We start from the raw sequence: 26224 nt of genomic DNA, 5'->3' as shown, positions 1-26224 counted from the left end.
TCCACCATCGGAATGGAGAGCATAGAGGGAGTCGGAGGGATGGAGAAAGGAGTGCAGACATCCGAAGATTCAGGTAGGTGGGCCAGATAAAACAATGCCAAATCCACAAAGTCCAACCATGTGAAGTACCATGCGTCCACATAGTGCAACAGAAACACATGTCCAGGAGAACGTCCACACACATCGGCCTGAAAGCGCACGTCAAAACCCACAATAAATACATAAATAATTAAAAACCCCTAATACACGCACTACACGTGCAGCAGGCACACCCTAACTGCAGGCTGCCAAACAACTGCACCCTCACTCCACACACAAATCAAAGCACCTCCAAGACCCCGACCCAAATCACCCTCAGGTACCACCCCAATGCATGTGATACAATGCCATTCCAATTCCCACTGACCCATCAATAACCCTCGCCCTCCTTTACTCCACCACAGGGTCCGATCCAAACGACGAGCTACAGGACACCCCTACCAGCACACCTGCAAAGAGGGCCAAGACCAACGGCCAGAGACCCTCCACCTCAGCTGCACGCATCAAGACACGGCAGCAGCACAAATCAGGTGGCAGCACAGAGGAGGGAACATCAACAGGCACCCCAGCAGCCAGCATGGCCACAACACCACCACCACAGGTCCCCCCAATGGATGCCACAGAAGGCACTGCCTCTGGTGGCAGCAGCACCATAGGTGACACCCCATTGATGGCAGCATGCTCGGACACAGAAGACGGGGATGTCGAGGTCAGATCCATCCATGACCTGTCCCAATCCCCCTGTCTGTCCCATCCCGTACAACATGAGGATACCACGCAGGTGCAGCCACAAGACGACGACTGGCCATCCCCCACAAGCCCTGTGGCAAGGCAACATGAGGACAACAGCCCCTCTGTGACACCACCGCAAATGGCCATGGCCCAGCAGAGGCAACAGTCCCTCGACAAGTTAATCGTCCAACAGCAGCAAATGGCCACACTCCTCAAGGGCCATGCCGATGAATGTGGGGGCACCAAGGCAGACATAGAAACATCAACAGAGACACTTAGGGCAGAAATGGAGAGAGGTACAGAGACGCTAAGGGCACAAATTGAGAGTAGCACCGAGAGCCTGAGAGTCCAAATGGAGAGTAGCACCGAGAGCCTGAGGGGGGAACTGCATGCGACGTCCAAAGACGTATGTGCCGAACTTGCCGCAGTGCGCCGTGTGCTCACTGAGCTCTCGCAAACCCTTAGGGACATGCATGGACGTGAGCAGGCAGACACATCATCCGTTGCAAGTTCCGTCCAGGGCAGCCCCCAACGTAGATCAGGAAGGAACCTGCGCTCCACAGGCAGGGGTGCCCCTGATACCCGCAGAGGGGGCATGCAATAGCGACAGCCCACTGACAATGAGCATCTTTGGACACTGGTGTTCAGGGGGGAGGTAGGAGGGTGGAGGGGGTGTGTTGGGCTCACTTGGGTGGCGGGTCGATAGGGTGTTCAACATGATATCACATATGCCATAAAAAGTGCACGATCAACCAATGAGAAGTGTGGACATTGATCTTTGTGTACTAGGCCATCATAGGCGTACAGTCCATATTGTGCATGTCCCAGACACACGCAGTGCCACGAGTCCCGTGTCCATGTATCAGCCACCAGGCGTGAGTGCTAGAAGCATACATCAATGAGATGCTGACGAATGTCACGGCCCTCCGGTGCCTCGCAGACTCCATGAGGTGCTGCCACATCCCCACCCTCATCATGACCATCATCAGGTGCTTGCAGTTCTGCGTCAGGGGGCATGGGCACATTTCTACGTACGCACATGTTGTGGAGCATGACACATGCCATGACCATCTTTGCAACCTTCTCATGGCGGTACAGGAGTGCCCCGCCAGACCTGCTGAGGCAGCGGAAACGGGTCTTCAGTAGGCCGAATGCCTGTTCTATGACTACACGGGTACGTGAGTGGGCATGGTTGTAGTCCTCCTCATGCTGGTCCCGTGGGTTCCGGACTGGTGTGAGGAGCCATCTCTTCAGTGGATATCCAGCATCACCTGTATGTGGACGAGAAACGTATGATGTGGAATGCCATTGATACGTACGCACACCCCCCCCCCCTCTTCCTGGCAGGTCATTGACAATTCACATACCCCACATCATCATGCATGTAATGAGACTCACCGAGTAGCCAGGATCTGTTCCCTGCGTGTCGTTCCATGTAGCGTGGTATTGTAGAGTTCCTCAAGACCATAGAATCATGGGTTGATACAGGGAATCGGGCACAACAATGTGTAATGATCCTGTTGGAGTCACACACCATCTGTACATTCAGGGAATGAAATTGTTTTCGGTTGCGGTACTGGGCCTCCATGGCATGTGGGACGACCAATTCGACATGGGTGCAGTCGATGGCACCAATGCAACCCGGTATGCCGGCAAGTGCATGGAATCCCACTTTTGTGTTGGTAATTTCCTGCTCCGAGCGTGGTAGAGAGATGTAGTCGTCTGCGTGCTTCAGGAGGGCATCGAGCACTTGCAATAGTGTCCGTGAGAACAGTGGCTGAGAAATGCCATGCAACTGTCCGACTGTGTGCTGGTAGGTGCCTGTGGCCAGGAAGTGTAGTACAGACACCACCTTCAGTAGGGGTGGGATGGCGGTTGGGCTATCTATCATGCTGACAAGGTCAGCCTGTGTCATGTCCACAATGGCGGCTATGGTGTCCCGGTCCAGACGGTAGAGGGTGTGGATCTGCTCATCAGTGAGGTTGAACGGATGTGCTCGGAGGCGTTGAATTGCGGGCTGCCTGCGTGGTGGTAGTGGCTGTGCTGGTGGGCCTTGCTGGCCCTGCCTTGGCCTCCTCCTCCTCCTGCGTCTCCTCCGTGCGGCTGGTTGTAGTTGGTGTTCGTCTACTTCTTGGAGTCGGAGCACTTGCAGTGCTATCAGGTCCCCCAGGGCCAACATCGCGAGTCCTGCCGGTAGCATTTCGGTGTGGTTGTGGGAGGAGACTGGCTGTGCAATTTATGTGTTTTCAGGCTGTATGGCCTCCACCTGTGGTGATTGATTCCACCTGTGCAAACTGCTCTCCCCTTTGGCCGAGCACGTCCCGCGCACAACGCTGCAATTCGGGGAATTGTATCTTGCTATTGCAATCATGTATTTGTACCCGATGGCCGTGTAAGATTGGTTGATATGTTCATTCTGCTGTGGTCCCATTGTTTCACATACTATCTGTGCAGTCGCGAACAGACTTGTGAAGGGTCAGTGGAACGTAGTACTCGAGTGACGGTGGGCCCTCATGCATCACTGTACCGAGTTGCAACGACGGGCGGGGCGTCCCATTCGTGGGTGAAGGCAGTTGCCATTTTCACACACAGCCGCACTCGATGGGATAATTAGTGATTTCAAACGGCCACAGATGCCTTTTCGACGTGATGTTGCAAATGAGGAATTCGAAGGGCGGCGCTTTCGGTTTCCAGCTAGCGGCGAGGAGATGCCCACAGGTCTGACTGGAAATGTAACGTTCTATTGTTCTATGTCCTTGAGACAGGGCCCATGGCGAGGGAGCAATGATTGATATGAATAGTTTGGGATGCGCAATAGCTACGTGGGCGATGAGGCCGTCCGTTCCCAAATACATGTTACTTCACAACACTGGAATTACGGGCTGGGGCACTGTGGATTTAGCAGGCTGCATAACGCACAGACTCAATGGATGTTTCTAATGTCATGTGAGTAATTATTCAGGCATTTTGATCCCGGGATGAGGGAATGATGGATGGATGCATGGGCAGGTGATTTGATACAGAGTTTGCCATGTACAGGGCTTCTTGGGATCTATCCGCCTCCCCTACGCTATGTGATGCAGGGCTGCCATAGTGGGACCATCGTCCATCTGGCCTTGTTGAGCCCTCCCTGTCTCGAGGCGCCCTCAGACACTCGTTTGTGATGGTGTTTGCACCTCGATATAGATGGTTATGAGTCGCAAGTGGTTTTGGGGTGGTGATGTTCCTTTGGAGTGGGCTAGCATGCATATGGCTGTGGATTTCGTGTGATCATTGAAGTGAGTTGTTGGTATGTAGTTCTGATGGCCATTCTGTTCTTTTTCTTTTCTTTTGGTTGACAGGTATCTCCTCCCCTTTTGCCACTGCCATCTGTATGCCACTCCTGCAGATGGATTTTACTCCCGACACCTGCTGCTTCGTGTTAATCAGTGGAGCAGCATTACGATCTTATGGGACGATCGCCAATGGGCCACATGCCCTTACGCAGTACTGGTGGCTCGGAGCAACATTTCGGCCTTTCAGCTGGACTAGTGCCTCCCCATTGGGACGGCCCTGCGGTTCTGTGCGCTTCCATGTTGCCTTTTCGTACGTGAATGTGGCATGGTGTACCATGGGGGAACAGGGCGACACACAGGTAGTGGCTGGTCATTTCTTGCGGAAGCAGCCCACAATGGTGATTGGTGTTTTGGATTTCATGGCCTGATGGCTGTATGTGCTTGGTGATTTTGATGTGCATAAATTTCTATTCTGATTTGGCCCGTGTAGCGTTTTTCTTTGCAAGTGATGTGGCATATGCCTATTTGGGGGGCGATGTATTGTGAGGAGATCTGCATTGGGTTCCAGCTTCGGGGTTTAGTTGCGTGGTACTGTGCTGTGCGCGTTTGACTACGAAGCCCAGTGAGGTCAGGGATGGGGGCTGCCAATATGCCAGTTTGAATGTTGTCATGCTCAGGGGCGGGGGATTGGGTTTTGTGTAACAGATGCCGGTCAGCCAGGTGGACTGGTTGAATGATGTGGTTTTCGGAATATTGCTGGTCACAGGTGCCTGTGTTTGCGTGCGTTTCTTGGTGGGGGACTGTGGTCATGTCCATTGGGATGGCTTCTGTATTCGTGCCATCTGTGCCCTGCAGCTCCCATTGGCCCCTGTTGTGTTTCTTTTGTTCGTTGGCATGCATGGGTGACTTGTACATTTCAATGGTTGCATTGTGGCTTCATTGCACCTACGGGGAGTTGTACTTTGTGGGCAGGGAGCGGTGTACAGGCACTCAGTGGGGCCGTTTACGGTTGATTCGCGATGCCGTACTTCTCGCCATGGCGGAATGGTACATTCCGCCATGCCTGATGGCGTTAGGTACATGTCCGCTAGGGTCGGAATTGGCGTACCGTTGCACCATGGTGGTGTTTGCGGTTTGGCATGGCGCGCGCGCGCGTGCTTGGTGCAGTTAGCGTTGGCGTTCACTACGGTGTCGCTAATGGCTTCGTACTTTGCGGTGACGGGTCATAGTCGCACCGAGCGCTATTCGATGGCGGTATTGCATTTCCGCCATCGTTTTTCGATTTCCGCCAGGGTCGTAATGAGGGCCATTGACTCCCTAGCTGAGAAGTCAAATCTGTGAGTAATGAGAAAGCAGAAAGAATGACGTCAGTGATCAAAGTCCAATGCTGATCAACTCACCTCCAGTATCCCCGCTTCTGCTCTACTGCTGCTCTCATCTCTCAGTCATCCGAGCACCTAATAGCAAGTTATTTCATGGTGTTCACTAAACAAACAGTTAAATAAACAAATAAAATACAACAGCCTCATTACGAGGCTGGCGTTAGCCGGCTGCCGCCGGTATACATTTTTTCTCGGCGCCCGGAAAAAGGGCAATTACCGGGTCATTACAACCCTGCCGGACCCTGTAATTGCCCTTTTCTGGGTGCCAGAAAAAATGATTCCCTATTCCCATTGAGTCCCAATGCTACCACCATTTTCTGCGCGCGGGTGCCGGTACGCCCACCAGGTCAGACCTGGTGGCTGCAAGGGCACCCGCGAGCAGAACTCGTAGTATGGCCGTACGGTAGCAACGGTGCCGGTAGCACTACCAGCACCGTTGTTGCCTTACCGCCATACTTATAATGAGGCCCAACCTCTCTTAACAGGTAAACTCTCTCTTAAAAAGAACAACGTCCTTAGAAAGAAAAAGTTGTTAAATGAGGTAATAGCAGAGAGTGGGCAACAGTAATTATCTTCACAGATACATTTTGCCCCTCCACATTTCCTTAAACTTGCTCCTGTTTCATCAATCTTTTTTTGTGGTGTTGTCATGTTTCTTCTAGTGTCAGTCTAGAAATAGGAACTTTTATTATGCACGTTTCTTGCTTGAACTAGCCTTCTGCAGTACTCTCCCAGAAATGCGTGTCTCATGTGATCATAGTAGTCTTTCAAAGGAAATACTTGAACTCAGACCATTCTCTAAATGCTTAGAAGGCAAGCATGTTAATTATCTTTTGCGGATTACATGGTTATCCCTTAGTTCAGTGTGTGCATTTCTTGTAGTTCAGATTTGCGGGCCCTGGCAGACATTAGGGTTGGAAATCACATCATGTGATCATCCAAACTTCTTTCGATGTATTTTCTCTTTAGGAACCGATGAGAAAAGAAACTATGGGTTACTGAGTGTCGAACTAGTGCAAGTGTTAAAGTACCCTGCAATACTGCACCGCCAGGGCTGGACTGGGAACTAAAACAAGCCCTGGAAATAATTACTGGGGACCAAAAGAGGCCCTGGAAATAAAGTTCAAAGGGGCCCCATATGACACATTTTTAGCAAGCCCAATGCTTTTCCTATGAGAAAAATTGGAAATACCACACAAAAGAGGCCCAGAGAGCAGAGGCCCACCGGGAAATCTCCAGAGCACCCCTGTGCACCGCAGATCGAAAGATATAAACGACTACCTTTGAAGCATGCCAATGAATACAGAGCACCTGTGCACGTGCTCCCAGAGAGCACACTTGTTCTTTCCCATAAAAGATAGTACTTGTATTTTTTTGGGCAGATTCATGAATGTGGATTCGCCCATGAGCATCTCTGATTTGCATCTGCAACCTTACACCTTATTCACACACCCGAAGCCTGGAGTAACCCTGGATCTGCCTGCAGCATCTTTTAGCTGCTCAAGGTGAAACGCCGTCCACACAGATACGCACACAGATGCCCCGGGAACCTCCAGATGTGCTCCAGGTTTATTCACTGTGCAACTTGTATATGGTAGAAAAAATACATCTGAGATGCTCACGGGGCCTCTGGGTGCTGAATGCACCCACTTGCATGATGAATGGGCCTCTACATAATGAATAATGAATGAGCAAATGAGCTGGCATCATGAGAGCCGTCAGCACCCACAGTCCATCCATCATATAACCTATGCAAGGGTAACATAAATGTGATATATCACTGGTATCATTGTGCATACGTTTCACTCTTTTCTTTTATGAAGTCAGCTCCCAGTTGGGCAAGAAATCACTTCAGAGTGTTTACATTGTGAAACGTTTCTTAATCACAGTTCATTTTTTAACAGCTCCCTCTAACCCAAAGCTTAATACATCGAACATCTTCTTTTGAAAGCAAGAACAACTCCTCACTACATTCAATTATGATGGCAATTCTTTAAAAGTGAAGACACCTTTTTGACTACAGTCAGAAAGGCCATTAATCTAGACCCCGCCCACAGTCAGTCCTTTTTTCATTCATTTTGAAGGCTTCTTCCGGTTGTTGGTGCTTATCATTGTCTCTTGATCTGAAACAATCAAACTTACAGTGTCTTTTATATGTAAGCTGTTATTTCTGACACCTTTTACATGTTCCACCCTTTGCAGATTTTTCGTGGTATTCAGAATCAAGATTTGCAGATAACGATCTTGCATTTCCTTTTTTTGTGATACTTGTCACTGATAAGAACAGAAACAGCAGAAGCATAACTTTGAGAGTTTACGCTGTGTTCACTGCATTCGGCTCATCGAATATCAGTTTCAAGTGGCGAGTTGAAAAAAGCAAAGGAAGCAAGAGAAGCACGAAATAGAAGCTGTAAATGCAGACGGATAGAGCACGTGCTTATGAAACGTTTAAATGATCTATGGTTTCATCTAATGAGGCCCAGACAACTCCTTCACTGCGTGCGGGCCACCAGCTGAATGCTTGATTGCTTATTGTAGGGTTGCGCGACGTCACCATGTTGGGACGCGCCGGCATGTTAAGTGGTCAGATGACGGTAGTGAATGGATGCGCGCACCGCGCACGTGAATAAAACAGTTCTTGCATGACTACCAAGGTGTGCGGTCGTATCTATGTGCGCGCTACTGATGTGCTGTCCCAGTGCGCCCCCCCTGTACCCTGGAACCTCACACTGGTGACGAGTTGTTAAGAACTAACTCGCTCCGGGAAAAGGAGCATTTCACCACACGTGCTGCACTCGTATTGCAGGAGATAAGCGATCACGCAGAAGGGAGGAAGAAACCAACCGGCAAGGCCTGTGGGGTCCAAAGGTGAGTGCAGAGGGCACCGCAGCCATGGCCCAAAAGCTCCCAAACTCACCCCAGAGTGCCTGGGGGGGGCACAGGAAAGGGGCCCCACTGGAAAAAAAATACAAAAAAAATAAGAAACGTAAAGGAAGGTTTACAGGCATATATACGACACTTCGGGGGTCATTCCGAGTATGGGGGTAGCCATGCCGCTTTTAGCGGCATGGCTACCCCCATACCGGGTACCGGGTTCCCTGAATGGGGAAATACCGGGCTATTCCGACCTTGGAGGGGCCAGTATTTCCCCATTCAGGCAACCCAGACCCTGTGCATCCCTATTCCCATTCGAGCCCCCATAGGGCTCAATGGGAATGGGGAGCATGCTAACAACGGGCCCGTTAATGATGGGCCCGTTGTTAGCATGCTGGACCGCTCGCGGGACCCGCTAAGGACGCCTGGTTTTACCAGGCGTCCTTAGCGGGTCCCGCGAGCGGACCTCGTAATGCAGCGGTAGGGGGTTAACGGCGCCGGCAGCTCTACCGGTGCCATTAACCCCCTACTGCCAGGGTCGGAATGACCAGCAAGTAGGAATCCCACTCCAGTACCAACAGATGAAAAAAAGGCTACCTACACGCTCTGCAAAATCTGACCGCCTCAGAAAACTGTCCCACACTGACCCTAATGCTGCAAGATCAGAATCTCAATTTCTTAGTAGACTCTGGAGCCACCATCAACACCATGCCCGAGTCAGAATACCTGAATACCCGATGTTGGACGTGTCGCATGTAGTAAAGCTATGGATTTTAATTTTCACTCCTGTCTGTGGATGGTTGATGGTATCACCTTTGGTCACAAAGGCGCAATTGCTACAATGTAAACAAGGGAATGTTCCTTTTCTGGCTATCTGAGGTTATTTGCACCCTGGTCTTGTTTTAACAAGATGGTATCTCAGATTGGAGCTTCTTTGGTAGGTAAACGTAGGCAAGTCTGAATACATTCTCAACTCTTGAATCACTAGTAAACGTTCACCAGTTTCTTTGGGTAACTGACTTAATCCGGTTGCTTTGTATGGAATATTTTGAGATGCACAGCAACGGGTGGTGTTTTTTTCTTTTCTTCTCTCAGGTGCAGGGTCATCGTGTTGTAGATTCATCAGGTGATCAGTCGCTGCTTTAATCTCATCTGTCTTGTGGCCTCGGGCCGAAACCTTTTCTCCCATTTTGACAATTTCCTTCTCACATTCGGCTGGATCACTAACAATCCTTTTGACGTGTAGCATCTGGCTAAAGTGTAGATGTTTAATCATACTGGGTTGATGGAAGCTAAGTCTGTGCAATAAGTTGTTACGGTCTGTGTCTTTACGGTGGATGTTGGTGATATATTTGCCATCCTGTGTCTTGATTGCCACGGCAAGGAAATGTATTTGTTCCATTGATGACTCAATGGTAAATTGGATCCTGGGATCAATTGTGTTCACATACCCGAACAACCCTTCAAAATGTTCTGTTGGATTTCAAAATAGCATTAGTGCGCCCATTTTGGCCCACAGCTCTAGAGTTAGACCCTTAATAATAAGGCGCTCAATGTCCTCTCTTTCAAACATGACATCCAACACTGAAGAGTTTGACGGATGACCATGTAAGGGGTTTCACCATTCATAGAAATCCAATGTGAGCACCATTGAGTTTCAGTCACTCCGCTCGACTGCCACTCATTAATTACCGGCCAGAAGCTATGGGAATCATTCTTGATGAGCGTGTTTAACATTAGTTCACCACGGGACACATTTCTTAGCCTTTCTATGAGAGAACCTGCTTTTTCTGCTTCTATGTTACTGTTTCCCGTAACAGGTCCTGGGTCAATAGTTTGCTCATGAATATTTCCAAGCTTTATTCCCTCTGTGCTTTGCAATAAAGGCCAAATTTCCTTTCTGTCTCTATAGATTATGCACCCCATATTTAAAAATTCATTAGTTTCATCTATCAAGTTTCCCATTACGAAAGAAGACTTCAATTGCACTTCAGGCAATTCTGTGCGAATCTAAAATGGGACGGTAACATACTCTATATCGAGGGAAGAAATTACTTCGTCTTGGAATTTGCCGGATGAGTTTCAAGATGTTGGGCCTTTTAAGAGCCACCTTCAAGTTTACACGGGGATGCTGTTCGGAATATAATGTTTTACCTATTATTTTGCCATCGGCTACATCTTCCCGTAAGCGAGATTTTAACAGGTGTGTGAGGCTTTTTTTGATTTAGCAGTTTCTTTGGGACATTCATTACCCAATTTCCTCACTTCTAAATCGAATATCTGAACAAGTCTCTCTCTATCCCCCTTTTTCCCCTCCCAATTATTTGTGGGGTCAAGGCTTACAGTAATAGAAGCTGATTCAGTCATGGATTCTGCTACCCCATAGATGCAAGTACCGGTAACAACGGTACGGTCTGCACTTTTTATTCAATTGGGGTTGATTATCAATGTTAGTTGTCCCTTTGCCGGCCTGTTTTGGCATATTAAATATTAGCCCATCTTTATTTATTATTTGAGGTCCCATTTTATTGAACGTGATTTGGTTATTTCCTGCATTCGATTCCTTGTTAGTACTCATTGTAACATTAGAGTCACTCAGCTTTTGGCAATCAATAATTTCACCACATCTTAGGCTTGCAAAATCAATGCGCCTCTGACAGACTTCTCTAGTAAATAACGTTTGAGAGCCCTCCTCATTAGTTCTCAAGGACAATGTTTTAACTATCTCATTATCTACTGATTGTGGTCTTCTATTACCATTCTGAGACTGATTCAGGCATTGGGTTGTCAAATCAATACACAGCGACTTTCTGTTTCAGTGGACATGTTTTAGGTAGACCCAAATAATTCAAGTGTGTGCTTTGACCTCATCTCTGATGCTATCATAAAGTTCCACTAAAGTACTCAGGATGGAATTAAGGGCTGAAATGGATGGAAGAGAGAGTTTTATTTGTTCATCAGCTTCCCTAGTGTATGGTGGAGTATTCAAGGACCACTAATTTCCGGTCCCTGAGCCAAATGACCTGTGCTTAGTAACTCCACCAGCTGTGTTAGTGCGCCTGGGGTGATTTCACTCCCAGTAGACGAAAAAATCTCCCTCTCCTAAATGTGTAATATTTTTGGCTGACACGATTGCCCCAGACCAGCCTGTTCTTTGGAGCCGGTCCAGTCAAGATAGATACAACCTGAAAGCCCCACACCTTCCAAAATGCGTGGGTCAGTTAACACTTAACTGCCATGGGTCCCCCCCTCCCGCCCCCAGTGCCAAGGCCTTTTTTGGTGAGTTTGGTATATCGCCATACAATGCCATCTAACGTTTTCTCTTTCATTAACCCCTTAAGTGCCAAGGACGAGGTATCTCGTCCTTGGCAACAGGGAGGTAATCCCAAGGACGAGATACCTCGTCCTTGGCACCTATTCCCCAACCCTTCCATAAGGCACGCTCTCAGTGGCTCTATACACCTAATATCTGTGCTAGAGCCAGCCTGCACATAGAAGTCGGTCATTTTCTGTCCAGCTACCGGTGTCGCGGTTTTACTCGGGTCATGTGTCAGTCTAGCTTTCGTTTTGGCTGAGACCCCCAAAACCGAGTAAGTTGCAAGCACATTCAAGCTGTTATCTAATGCCTTCTGTTTGAATACTGTGTTGGTCTGCATTCCTATAGCTATAGCTCTAATTAATACAGATTGCACATTATCACCATTTGAAGATTTCATCACATCAATTACATTTTGGGCCCACTCAGTCACCTGTGCAGCCATTGTGCGGTTAATGAACGATTGTTTGGAAATGTTGCACTGAGTATTTCTAGTCAAAGCCGGAGACATTATTAAACCAAATTAAACCAAAGTTTGCTTATATTTATTCACCAACTGAAAACTACATATACTATTAATTCAGCAATTCCCAGAATGGTTACACTTTTATATTCACAGTAGAATTTTGATTTTGAATGCTCAAGATCAGACGTACAAGTTGTTAGCTCAGAGAGCTCAAAGGCCCCTCGTCCACAAACTAACGGAATTGGGTGAGGTGAGCTCATTAGGTCACAACAAATGCATCAAACAATTCACCAATCTGGCGCTGAGGGACGATATCACCTACAGGAGTTCCAATATTGCCAAGCACCAAACTAAATTGGGATTTCAGCTTGCTGGTAGGATTACATTGCTGATAATGGATCAATCCCAAGGGCAGGCCACAAATCTATGACTACGATGTACCTTTCTGTGGTGCCACAAACAATGTTTATGTACCATGAAAGTTACTGTCTAATGGCGGGCGTCCACCCAGAGGCACTCTGGCGTTTGAATCAACACACTTACTAGAGCTTAGATACTTGCCTCTCGAAGAGTTTCCTCCCCCCACAGCCCTAAAGAATTACAGGCATTGCCCCAAATGTCAACAACGAGAACCTGATGCCCAGTATTCTGCACAGGAGCTCAAAGACCTGAGCCCACAGTTGCTCCCTCAGAGCAGAAAAGCAGATAAGCAAAGATTAACACACAGTGCTGTCCTGCAAGGCAGCTCAAAGGCTTTTGCCCTCACCCACTCCCTTGAAGCAGAAGAGCATAGATTACCAAGCCAGACTATCGACTTGTTGATTGCCAGGAAAGTCAATTATGGATGGGCACAGTCAGAGATCATTAAATGGGGTCCCGTATTAAAGGGGAAACTCCCAATGTCTTGCGCCAGTGCTCAAATAAAGACCGCCCGCATTCCTGCCCTTTCACAATGCTCACAGCTGGTCCGGGAACAGTTAGAGCTGGACTAATCTAGGAGTGACCTAGAGTCCTTTCTTTCACTCCTACTAGGCATGCTTCAGCTACTGTTCGGTGGATGATAGCGTTAATTCCTGGTTCAAAATGATATGAATGTCAGAACACTGCTAAGACAGAAAGCCCACAGTCACCCCCTCGCCGAGGTGCGACAATATGACCAGAGCAATGGCACGGACGAAGAATGAAAGAGTCATTTACCATTCTCTGTGCCTGTGAGTGTCAACAAAGAGGCTCGGCAGCCCAGCAGCCCACTGAACACGGAACACTCAGCAAAGACACTTTGCGCAGGCGCTTTGTGCAAAGAGTAGAATTATATAGCGCTGCCTCCTTTCAGCGATTAAAAGGGGGGCCGCGGGGGAACGTGTAGCGTTTCCCCCCGGGGAGGTTTTTGGCGCTGCACACGGCCAGCGAGTGGCCGTGGGGTGGCAGAGCGCCTCCCTGAGGTATTTAAGGGTCCAGGGAAGGTTCGGGAGGCAGGCGACGGTTGGACTTGGCGATTGTCAGTCCTGGCGCCTGCTCCCGAGCCTTCCCTGAGTAGCTGGGCCTTCGATGCTGCAGGGTAGCGTAGGTGAGAGGGATAGTGTTAGCATTTGGGGGAGGTTATTTATAGTTATTAAAGCAGTCTAATTGCATAATTTGTTGACATAGCCAGGGGTACCGTAGATAAGGTACCCCCTCTTACTTTATTAGGCCCCGGTTCCAGCGGTGTCCGTTGTTCAGGGGTAGAGGTTGTTTCTGTAGGGCACGGTATCATTACACAGCATTTCGTCCGGTGCTGGAGGGGGTGGGGGTTAAGTACGGTGCAGGGGAACGCCGTCCGGTAGGGAGAGAAGGAGGGTTAGCGAGCATTTAGGTGCTGTGCCCCTCGCCCATGGGTTGTTGTGGGGGTTATTGGGTGGGGAACGCCTGGTCCCGTGTTGTTCGGCTGGGAGAGGAGAATTCTGTGTGCGGTAGCCGTCGCGTGACAGAGGGGGCAGTGTGCTCCTATTAAAGGGGCCGCGTTCATTTGGTTGTTGAGGTGCGGTGGTGCTTACACGCCGCCAGGGGCTAGTGTGACACGTATGCATCTCGGCCCCTGTGTTAGTTGGGCTTCTGGTTTTTGGGGCTTTCTTTTGCTCGTGGCACTTTATTGCCAGGGCGGGGGGTTTTCAGGTTACAGGGCAGTATTTAAGGGGGTAAATAGAGGTAAATAAAAATAAAAAAATATAAAAATAAAAAACATTTTTTTTTTATAATTAATAATAATTTTGAGAATATCATTGGGTATTGTATATTAAAGGTTGAGCGTTCGCAAGCGCTTATTTAACTCGTTGTAAAGTTATCAGTTGTTCAACTGGGGTATATGTCCACTTGTAGTTTTGGCTCGGGGGGCTTAGGTTTGCTAGGTTAATTTTCAAGGGGTATATATATTTTAGTGCACAACCAGTTTAGTAGTGCATGATGGTGGGCCAGGGAGCCAGCAAGAAGGGTCTGGTTGATGCTAAGGCTCTGAGGGAGGCCTTGGAAATAATTAGTAGGGCATCTAGGGCCCAGTTGGAAGGGGCAGTGGGGGAGGTCACTGGTGGAGAGGTCACGGGGGAGGGGGAGATAAGTAGTGGTAGGCCGCAGCGTAGAGCAGCGGCAGATGGGGCTCTCGCGGCAGTGGTGGCTTGCACCCTTGCGGCGGGGAGAGGGGAGGTTTGGGAATCCAGGGGCAGGAAGATGAGGAGGGAGATAGACAGGAGGGCGTCCGGGGGAGAAATGATTTCGGGTGGGCAGCCATTGAGGGAGGGAGTGAATGATAGCCCTAGGGAAGCTGGGAGTGCTCAAAGGGAGGTGGCTCAAGGGAACCACAGCGGGGCCAGTGATGGGGCGCAGAAGGGGGTGACAGGGCAGAGGAGAAAGGGGGGTAAATACCTGCAGAAGAGCGCAGGGGGAGAAGGAGGGAGAGGTCCCCATCAATTGAGGAGGTTAGAGGGGGGTGCGGAATCACCCCCCCCCGGGTAGGAGGAGTGAGGGCGGAGGGCGCTGCGCAGCCCCCGCTGGTCAGGTGCAGGTAGAGGGTTTTAGAACGGCCCCTCCTCGGACAGCGCAAGGAGAGCCTAGAGGGTGCAGCACGGCCCCTAGCGATGAGGATTCCAGGGTGGAGGACAGAACGCCTCGCCCGAGAGAAGAGGACCAGGCAGGACCAGGCCCCGCTGAGAAGATGTCAAAGGAGTGGCGGGGCGGACGCCCCGGGCTCGCACGAGGAAGATCAACTCAACTCAGGCATGAGCTCGCATCCACAATGGTATTTAAGGGGTGATGAAGTTGGATTGGAGGATTATGTGGGGCAGTGGGAGGTAGAAGGTTATAGGGCGTTAAGGGAAAGGGGGGAGGAGAGAAGAAGTTTGAGGTGGGGTCTGGAGAGGCAGGTGCAGGGTGGTCGGGGGGCAAGAGGTCGGGAGAACTATTGGCTGGGTGAGTCTGCTGACATGTTTTGTCCCTGCAGCAGGAGCCCTCTAAGAAAAGAGATGAGGAGCATCGGTGTGGACGCCAGACCGCAGACTGTGTAGAAAGAGGTGAGCGGGAAAGGAAATGGTCAGCTGCATGGCAGAGAGGGGTCACAGGAAGGGGGACGGGAAATGAAGGGTCTGGACTGCAAGAGGTAAGGAAAGAAGTTGGTGTACAGGCCATTGGAGCCGTGGGGGTTGAGAAGAGCATTTGCTCAGTGGAGGTCCAAACGGACAAGGGGTTGGAGCCATTGGTGCTCAAGGTGCAAGCTGAAAAAGAAAAGGAGGTTGAGGGGAAAGGCAAGGAGAAGAAACTGCCATACATGGGTATAACAAAACCGTTGGGGGCGCACTTGATGGCAGCGACCAGGGAGAAGATTCAGGCGGGGGAATTTATAGATGTTTTTAAGTTGTTCCATACGGAAGTGAGAGCAAAGGAGGGGTCTAAAGAAGAAGAGAGGGAATTGGCTGCGCGGCCAAGGGTCCCGGTGACTATTGAGAATTGTATGTCGGCATTTATCATTTATGCCAGTGTTTATTGTGAAAAATTCCCAGAGCGTTGCGTGGCCCTCCTTAAATATATAGACGTGATTAGGAAGGCTTTCACGAGTTTCGGGGGTTTTGCCTGGGTAAGATATGATGAAGAATTCAGAGCGAGGATGGCGGAGGACAGTCAGGCGGTCTGGGGGGAGATAGACATAGATCTTTGGCTGCAATGGATGGCTCCAACGAGGCCTGCCCCGACGTTGCACACAGCAAGTGGGCTGCCTGTGCCTTTCCGGCCCTTTCTTGGTCGCCCCGCCCATAAGGGGGCAGGGGCAGGAGGCAGAGGGCAGCCTCAGCAGCGTGCTGGGCTTTTAATAAGGACGGCTGCACAAGGACCCTGTGTAGATTCAGGCACGAGTGTAGCAGGTGTGGAGGGAAACACCCCCTCACTCAGTGTTTCCAACAGGGAGACAGGGGGAGGGGTTCAGGTAGAGGGGTTGTGGGGAAAAGCTTTTACTCCAATTAAAGTGGGGGTGCTGCAAAAATGGTTGCAATTTTACCCAGACAGGGAAGGGGCTAAGATTTTGAGTGAGGGGTTTTGTCAGGGTTTCAGATTGGGGTACCAGGGCCCAAGGGTGCGTCGGTGGGCTAAACATTTGAAGTCAGCCAAAGAAAATGTTGAGGTGGTAAGACAAAAGTTGAGCAAGGAAATAGCAGCAGGAAAGATAGTATGGCCATTTGATGACCTGCCGGGTGACTTAGTTATGGGGGTGGTGCCCAAGAAAGCTCAGGGGGAGTTCAGATTGATACACCATTTGTCATGGCCAGAGGGCATGTCAGTCAATGATTTCATTGCCCCGGAAGAATGTGGGGTTGCATATGCAAGTGTGGACCAGGCAGTGGAGATGGTAAGGAAAGAAGGGCGAGGGGCCTTCATGGCCAAGTGTGACATTAAGGCTGCTTTCAGGTTATTGCCGGTGCATCCGGAGGACTTTTGGTTGTTAGGTTTGCAGTTCGAGGACCGCATATACATAGACAAAGCTCTGCCAATGGGGTGCGCAATTTCCTGTGCTTTGTTTGAACGGTTCAGCTCTTTCTTACAGTGGGTTTTTTCATTTAACTCGGGTTGGGAGAGTGTGCTGCACTATCTGGATGATTTTCTGTTCATTAGCGGGGCAGAAATGCTAAAGTTGTTCCAGGAGCTGATGGAGGAGTTGGGTGTGCCTTTGGCGGAAGACAAAACAGAAGGGCCGGCAGTGGTGTTGACATTTCTAGGAATTGAACTGGATTCAGTGGCCATGACCTCACGCTTGCCACACGACAAGGTGAGCAAATTGGTGGTACTGCTGGAGAAAGCGGTAGGGGCCAAGAAAATGATGCTGGTGGAAATGCAGAGATTGGTAAGGCATCTGAATTTTGCATGCAAGGTTGTGGCCCCAGGGCGGATGTTTTGCAGGAACATGGCGAGGGCTACGGTGGGAGCAAATTGCCCACATCATCGGAGAGTTTCAACGGAGTGTCAATGTGGTTGCAGGGAGACCCGGTGACATGGGAAGTACAGATATTTTCTGATGGAGCAGGAGGTTTCGGAGTCTTTTGGGGGGGAAAGTGGTGTGTGGAGAAGTGGCCATCTCTGTGGTTGAAAGAGGGAAGGAGTATAGCATTTCTTGCATTTTTTCCCTTGCTGGTGGCATTGGAGTTGTGGGGGAAGGATTTGAAGAATAAGAAAGTGAATTTCAATGTTGACAACGAATGCGTGGTCCATGTAGTGAACAGGCAGTCAGCAAGGGATCAGAGGGTGGCAAGACTGAGGAGAGAGTTTGTTCTGCGATGCATGGAATGGAATGTGGTGTTTAAGGCAACACATGTGCCAGGGAAGGATAATGGCATCGCTGATGCATTATCTCGTTTTCAATGGCAGAGATTCCGTGGATTGGCTCCAGATGCAGATCAGGAGGGGCAGCAGATTCCGGAGGAGCTGTGGAAGATAGGAAGCTGAGAGCGCTTGCTTTGGTGGAAGGTTCATTGGCCGGGGCATCTAAGGAGTCATACAGGAGGGCCTGGGAGGATTTTATAGGAGGGGGATCTTGTAGTTGGAAAGGTAGATGGGAGGCGGAAGAGCGGAGGAGGGACGATGTCATGAACTTCCTCCTGAGGTGCATGGACAGGGGCTGGTCAAGAGCAACTATAGCAGGGAAGTTAGCCGGGATTGCTTTCTATGGGAAATGGTTTTGGGGTTTTTAGCCGAGTGGGGGGGAAATGGCAAGTAGGATGTTGGAAGGATGGGCAAGGGAGAGTAAGAGGGACAAGGATAAGAGGAGGCCGATATCGGCGGAATCGCTGCAGAGGTTGACTAAGGCAGTGGGGGGAGGTTGCTGGTCGGTATGGGAAGGGGAGCTGTTTGTGACTTGTTTTACTTGGTTATTCTTTGGGGCTTTTTGGGTTTCTGAGTTGGTGGGGGAAAAAAGGGGTATGAGGGACTGCAGTGGGAGGATGTTCAAATTACAGAATTGGGATTGGACATCAAGATTAATAGGTCTAAGACGGACCAAAAGGGAAAGGGTTCTTGGGTTTTGTGAGCAAGGGGAGCAAGGACTTATGCCCAGTGCAGACAGGCAGGTTGTGGAAGGAGCGTTGTGGGGGTAAGACAGGCTTAGTGTTTAAGCATGAGGATGGGATGGCGGTTTCAGCGGCACAAGTCCTGGGGGTATTGCGTAAGGCTCTGGTAGCGGTAGGAGAAAAGGCAGGGGATTTTGGTACACATTCATTTAGGATGGGCGCAGCATCTGAGGGTAATAGGCTGGGTTTTTCAGAGGATAAGGTGAAAAGTTTGGGGCGTTGGAGGCCCGGGAGATACAAGGGGTATGTCAGGGAGTTTGATAAAGGGGAATTTTGAAGGAAGGTGGCAGACAACAGCGTTTGGTAGAATGTATTGATTTGTAGTGATTTTTGTAATTTCTTTTTCAGATGCTGTGCGTAAGGAGGGGGAGTTGGCGCAAGTGTGGATTGTCGGCCATTCAATTGTTAAGTGGGCTAGGAAAGAAGCAGAGAAAAGGGTTCTTGGTAGGCAACTGGAGTGTAGCTATAAGGATGTGGTGGTAAGATGGCACAGGTTAGGGGGTCTGCGCTGGGACCAGTTGCTTCCTATGTTGGCTGGGTTCAGGGAACGCTATGGGGTTCCAGAGGTGTTGATTATTCATGCTGGGGAGAATGACCTGGTAAGGGATACGGGGGTGGCTCTGCTAAGGAAAATGAAGAGGGATTTAGTCTGGGTGCGTGAAATGTGGCCTCAAACAGCCGTAGTGTGGACTAAGTTGTTGCCGCGGAGAGTGTGGAGGGGAACGAGAAGTGAGGGAGCGATAGAGCGGGCTAGGAAAGGGATAAACAGAGAGATGGTTAAGTTTTGTGCCTCGGTGGCGGTACAGGTTATGGAACATAAGGAAATAGTGTATGAAGGTTTCATGATCTTTAGAGAGGATGGTGTACACTTGTCGATTTATGGGAATAATCATTATCTGGCAGACCTGGGCTCTTGGCTGGGAGACTGGTTAAAGAGTTGGAGGTAAAGAAAATTGGTGGGGGGGGGGCAGAAAGAACACCTCAGGGGAGGGTTTTTCTGGTGCCGGGGGCATGGCCCCTTTTGATGTGGGGGGAGAGAAGCACAATGGGGGAATCACACGGGAAAGATGGGGTGGTGCTGTTTGCACAAGCAGGCCACACCGGGGGAACAGGTATTGAGCCTGGAGGGGCATGGCCCCGGGGAGAAAGCGGGACGCATGGAAAAGGGGTAAGGAGACGGTAGGGTCCAAGGGATAGTTAGGGAGTGAATGGCTTTATTTAATAATTTAATTGTTGGGGGAAAATGAAAATGTTTAATTAGTTAATTGGTTTGTTTCTTTAGTTTGTAAGGCCATGGAGCCAGGTAAGCGTTTAATTGTAAGCTTTGGCCTGTCACATTAAAGCGACCTTTTCCACTTTTAAATGAGTCTGGGTTGTTTGTGCAGTAAGCCAAAAGGCAAACCACAGTTCTTGCTCAAGAGATTTACCAAAGTACTGCTCATAGCCAGAAATCACACGGAACACTTCGCAAAGACACTTTACGCAGGTGATTCGTGCTAAGAGTAGCATTATATAGTGCCGCCTCCTTTCAGCGATTGAAGGTCCAGCCACCGTTCTTGCTGCAGAGGTTTCCAAAGTATCACTCTCCGTCAGAAATCACACAGAAAATTTTGCGAAGACACTTCACGCAGGCACTTCGCGCTAAGAGTAGGATTACATAGTGCCGCCTCCTTTCACGATTAAACGGCCAGCCACGGTTCTTGCTCCAGAGGTTTTCCAAAGTTCCGCTCTCAGACAGAAATCACACAGAACACTTGGTGTAGACAAATCTCCTTCACTAAACAAGATAAGGGCCCACCATAGTTGTCATGTTAGGTACAGGGTTAACTGAGCAATGAGACCAGAGCAGTCTTACTTTAGGATCAAAGATTGTGTTGGTGGCAGCAGGCCCGGGTACACGCGCCAAATTTATTGTATAGTCGATGCGCTCACCAAAGTTGAATTGCTGTCTCATTTATTGATAGCTATTGGCATGTAGCACAAAATTAAAGAATGTTTTGCCTCTCTGGTTTTCCATCTGGCTGCACTGGTTGACCCCCTTGGATGGAATGACACACATTTTTATTTTAAAGTTTATTATATATAATATATATTTCCCTCTAAAGATATGTTTTCAAAATATTTTCAAAATAAAAAAAGGTCTGTGGAAGGCTAGCATAGTCTACACTTTTGTGGTGACCTGAGCAGTGCGTTAGGTGACCGGAGCAGTCATGGTGGGGAGACGGGGGTTAGGGTAAAAAACGTCTCTCACCATGAACCCCCTTCTCGTGGATGTTGAGAAAAAGTGCCATTATGATATCAGGTTTGTACTCTGTAATGGATAACGCTGCCCTTGCATGTAGAGGGCATGATGCAATCTCAATTTCTGGTGTTAGTGAGGTGTTCAGCTCTCGCCCCACATTCTGGCCAAAGAAACAATGGAGACCCACAATCACTGATGAGTTCCTGCAAAAAACATCAGAGGGTGTTGATTTAAAATATTGCATATGTATTGAGAAAATGTCCCCTGCTAAAGCTTGGGCACCAATAGTGGGGCGATCACAGAGGCCAGTGGGTGACCCAAGCTGGTGGATGCTGGGCCAATGGGTTGTATATGGGGGATCACCAGACCACCCCAACTGGCTCCCGCACTAGGGTAGGTAACAGCTATTCACTGCCCTACGAACCCTATGGAGTGGCTAGGACCTCAAGGGGTCAGCCAAAGGAATAGTCCCCCCTACCAACCCTACAGAGGGTCTAGGATCGCAAGGGGACAGTCAAAGAGACATTCCCAACCCCAAAACTCCTATCCATATGCAGAACCAAGGGCATATGCAGAACCAAGGGCATAGCCACATATGTACACCCAACCCCAATACTCCTACCCATCTGCAGAACCATCATTGGGATAGCCACATGGCCACCAATAACCCATTTACTCATGCTGAAATACAGGTCCATCTAAGCTAGAGTCACAGGAGCCCTAACGTTGTCACGAACCCCACTATGGACCACCACAAGGAGAGGGGGGTTGGGCCTAACCCTAATGAGACTCTTTCCCAACAGGGGAACACACTGGCAGAGCTGTTGAAGCTTCCTAGGCAAACTCAAACATATAGTATAGGCAGCAAGGCCTCTCTCTTTAAGTAAACAATGTTGCACGCCTTAAAAGTTCCCAAACGAGCATAGATATATATCATTTTCCTTGCCATTGACACTACAGAAATCCTCTGCTATTGTGATTCAAAACTGCCTAACCCTCAGAAGACCTGTAGTTATGAAGTTGGGCTTCACCTATGAAGAAATTATCATTGTGGACAGCGCAAACACTGAACCAAACCATCCACTTTATCCCAGCATCAGCTATGCCTTTTTCCCAGTATCATAGGGATTTCAGACTCACATACCCGCAGGGACAAAAAAGGGAGCTCAAATGGTATAGACACTTTATCATGCTGACAAGAAGATTTACAGGCTCCCAATCTAACCGACAGGTGAACAGGGGGTACAAGGCTCACAGGGGCTATAACAGTGGGACTTTCAGAGGAAGGTGGGTACTCTATACCTGACCATGGCCCCATTGGAATTCAAGAAGGCAGCAGACCTTCAGGAAACTTTAATCCACCCACCTTCCAGGACACATGAACACCCATGCACGGCCCAATCATACACAGGCGTCCTCAATATTACTAAGTAGCACCGAAGGGGAAGAGGAACCTTCCTATAAAACAGCATTTAGATTTGTCTAACTGGGTGGGTTGTTCAAGTGGGAGTTGGACCAAGGAGGTTGGTTGAGTGTGGCAAAGGAGAAAGGAATACTGAGAGGAGAACAGGAGGAGAGAGCCAAAGTTTGGAGCAAGAGTTTGGAGGTGGTTGGATTTTGGGAAAATCATTGCATGGTGGAGGAGGCTGATGGTCAGTGAGAAAGTGTCTGAGGATATTCGAGTAAGAGAGAGCTACCATGAGGGGGCTAATTGTTGGACAATGGAGTTGACAGATTAAAAGAGAAAGAGAGAGAAATGGGAGGTTCTTGTAGGGAGTGAATCAAGGAGGTTTTTGCTTTGGGGACCATGGTTAAGCCCAAATATGGCAGATTGTCACTTCCTAAATCAGCAACTTCAATCATCAGTCTCAGGAATCATCAAGACATCAAGTGTCCAAGCTTATTGTGTTGACCTTTGCCTGTGACAGAAAAACTTCAAGTTAGTCGAAGTGTACATTAATCACTCATGGTTGCTGCCATCATCTGGACCGTTGATGATCTCTCTGTCTCTCAGGAGGCTGTGGAACATCCATCAATAGGATTAGATTGATGTGTCTTTCTTCACCACCATGAGGCGGTTCCTAGCAAAGGGTACAACATTCTTAAAGCAGCACAGGATTCTCCAGCAGGGCTGGATATCTTGCTATGCATGGGACCTCGGGAACAACTCATACAACACTCCGGAGTGATATTTATTGTAGGGATCAGGCTCCCCAGCTCCATGAACAGGTCCCTCAGAAGGTCTTTGGCATAGGTGCAGTCCCTGAAGAGGTGGTACTCTGTCTCAATACTTCCTGAAGTGGTTAAGTCCTCTGGCGTGTATGAAGGCTCTCACTGGTAGTCATACCTGGATGGCCATCTAGGCAATGCCTTGTGTTTGTTCCTAGGTCTGATCGATACCATGCGCTCCCACACTTGTGTGCTGTTGCTGAGGGTAGGGTGCTGATCTGCTTGCATTTTTCCTGATCCCAGATTAGATGGCTTACATCATCCACTGGTCTGGTGTGAATGCCTCCAGGTGGAATCCACTCACAAATCCCACTGCTTCTGCACATTACTTTGGTGCAGGATCCTGAGGTTCCACTCTGCCCACCTCAGTATACACCAGACAGGCAGGAGGAAGAAACGGGCAATCAGAAATACCATGTGACTCTCTTTTTTTCTCTTCAGGATGGTTCTCATGCAGTTGCAGGTGAAGAAGCTTCTAAGGATGGTGGGGATGTCCTTTTCATCCTATCCCATGCTCCTCATACATGACTTCCATCTTCAATTTCCAGACGAAGTAGAAGGTCTTCTCTGTCCTCTTCTGCATGGGTTAGAATTCAGCCACATACTGCAGTACCAGTAGCATGTTGTTTGTCGGGGCCATCGTCATCCCCTTCATGGTCAGCTTCCGGAGGCTCAAGAGTCCCAGCTTCTGCTTGGCCTTTACTACTTGTTCATCCCAGGGCCTCTCCACACTTCTGCTAGATCTGAACCAGTCTCCCAAGAGCTGTATGTGGGCCCAACTGATGATAAAAGGGCAGCAGCTCATTTGTGGCATTCCAGTCACCAAAGAGCATGGATTCTGACTTCATGCAGTTGATCTTGGTCCTTGATGCTTTGCTGAAGTCCATGGATGTCTTCTCCAGGGCACTCACGGAGCTTCCATCTGCACAGAAGGCTGAGACATTGTCCATGTAGAGGCAGCATTTCACCTCATCTTTGCCATCACTTCCTGGCTTCTTGGATCCTTCATCCGGCTGATGTCGACATTTTATCTGATGTGTTGCACCAGGAGCTCTATAACAAAAACAAACAAACAACTTGAGAGTGGACAGCCCTCCCTGAATCCACTGGGAGGGATGTGGTCTTCCAACCGTTAACCATAGCAGTACTAAAGATGTCTTTATACAGTAGGTTCACCAGGGCACAGGAGAATTCTTCCAGCATTCTTCCAGCACCAGCGCCCACATGAACTTGTGGGACAAGCAGTGAAAGGCCTTTTCCTGATCCTGGCTTACCCGATCCACCCGGACCTTCTGGTCCTTGACATACTAGATTGTGTCCCTGATCTGGGCAAAGCTGTCTGGGATCTGGCGACTGGGTATCCCCAGGGCTGGTATGGATGGACTATCTTCCCAATCACCATTTTCAGATGGTAAGCCATTACTCTTTCTATCTACCCATTTTCCGGAGAGCTTGAGTCTCTAATTCTTCATCTCCTCGCTCTCTCCTTTCTGTTTGTACACAATTGCTTTCTCTCAGGGTCAATGGCATACTACCTTCCCAACAATTAACCAGAGCAGCCTGTATGTGACATTCACCCCTGCAGAGCTGGGGCCAGTGAATCTATCCTCCTCAATGGTGTAGTTGAAGTAACATGCAACCCCACCAGTACAGTCCTAGAGGTTCAGTGCAGTCCTAGAGGTACAGTCTCTCATTCTTTTGCTCGGGGGAGCATGCACTTTGTACAATCAGATCGGTTTGCCTTGCCATGAGCAGTCAACTGTCAACACTCTGGCATTCACTTGTTCTATTACTGATTCAACGTTGTGCTGTCTCCCTTTGGCAAGGATGGCAGCACCTGCGGACTTCCAGTCGTATCTTTTGGACCAAAATGACAGATCATGCCTCCACACTCCTTTGAGTTGTTTTTATGACTTGGCATATGGCATACCACATTAATGAGCAAAACACACATCGAAGTTCTGGGATGCAAAAAAGCTCAATGCGCTAGCCTGTCTGTTCCTGTGCTTCATATTTCTGACATTCAAGGTGAACAAAGATATTTCAACTCAGTAATGTTTAAACTATGATCTGTGGGTCTATTAGGTTTTTGCAGGGTCACACTCATACTTTACTGGGGGCTTGCGCTCTCTGCTGCTTGCTCCATCTCTTCCTCCCCCTCTATAGTGGTCCTTGCAAGTTCCTCCATGGACTGGAGGCTCTCTTTGGTGAACCACTCAGTGATGGGTCCTCCTATCTGAACTCTGCTTCCCAACGTTGGGGCCTGGTTGAAGATGTCCAGTTCCTAGTGCGGTCTCACGAGTTCCTTCTGGATTTGAGGGGTATCCTCCTCTACACATTTGTCTACCACCACTAGTCCTCACATGCTGCTTTTTTCTTGTGTTGTTCTTCATCTTGGAGGGTGAGGGTCTCCTCTTGGCCGATATCGTTGCCTGCTTTTGTTCCTCCATTGCATTGTCATCTGTGATGGAGTGTAGCTAGGGCTGAGGAAAGGTATTTGGGTCTCTGCCCTCTGCTCCTGCTCCTCCTTCTCCTTTCCTCCTCTTCTTTCTTATTCATGCCTTTCTTTCTCTTGGCATTGGTCTTCTTTTTGTCTTTCTATCTGTTTTCTCTGTCTTAGTCCTCATCTGCTGAGTCATCCTGGCTAGTTGTGGTAGTGCTGTCCTTCTCCTCCTTTCTCTCTGTGCCCAGCTGGGTCTTTCTTTCCTTTGTGGTGGGGATGTCCACATCTGATGTGGGACTGTTTTTTCCTGGACCAGTGTGGGCTTTTTGCTCTTGTCCACTGCATCTCTGCTTTAGTTCAGCACGGTCTACATCTTCTCACGGGCTTCTGGGCTGAAGGTCTTGTGGGGAGGCAGATGAACATTTTCTCCTGTGTCTACTACTCCAGCAACGGATCTGGCTGAGTGTGGACATCAATGTTAGGCTTGTGTCTGTACCCGCAGAAGCTGCATGTCTTCTTGCCACTGAACATGTGGGACTCAAGTTCTGTTCCTCTACAGGAACTTCAGAACTTCTAGAGGTATATACACTGTTACCCTCACTGTTGCACTTCTTGCGAAGGGATGTTCCCGGTTCCTGATTCTCCCTTCAT

Source organism: Ambystoma mexicanum, chromosome 7q (genome assembly GCF_040938575.1).
Source record: "Ambystoma mexicanum isolate Mex_15411 chromosome 7q, UKY_AmexF1_1, whole genome shotgun sequence".
Classification (NCBI taxonomy): domain Eukaryota; kingdom Metazoa; phylum Chordata; class Amphibia; order Caudata; family Ambystomatidae; genus Ambystoma; species Ambystoma mexicanum.
Note: the sequence above shows the minus strand (reverse complement) of the source record.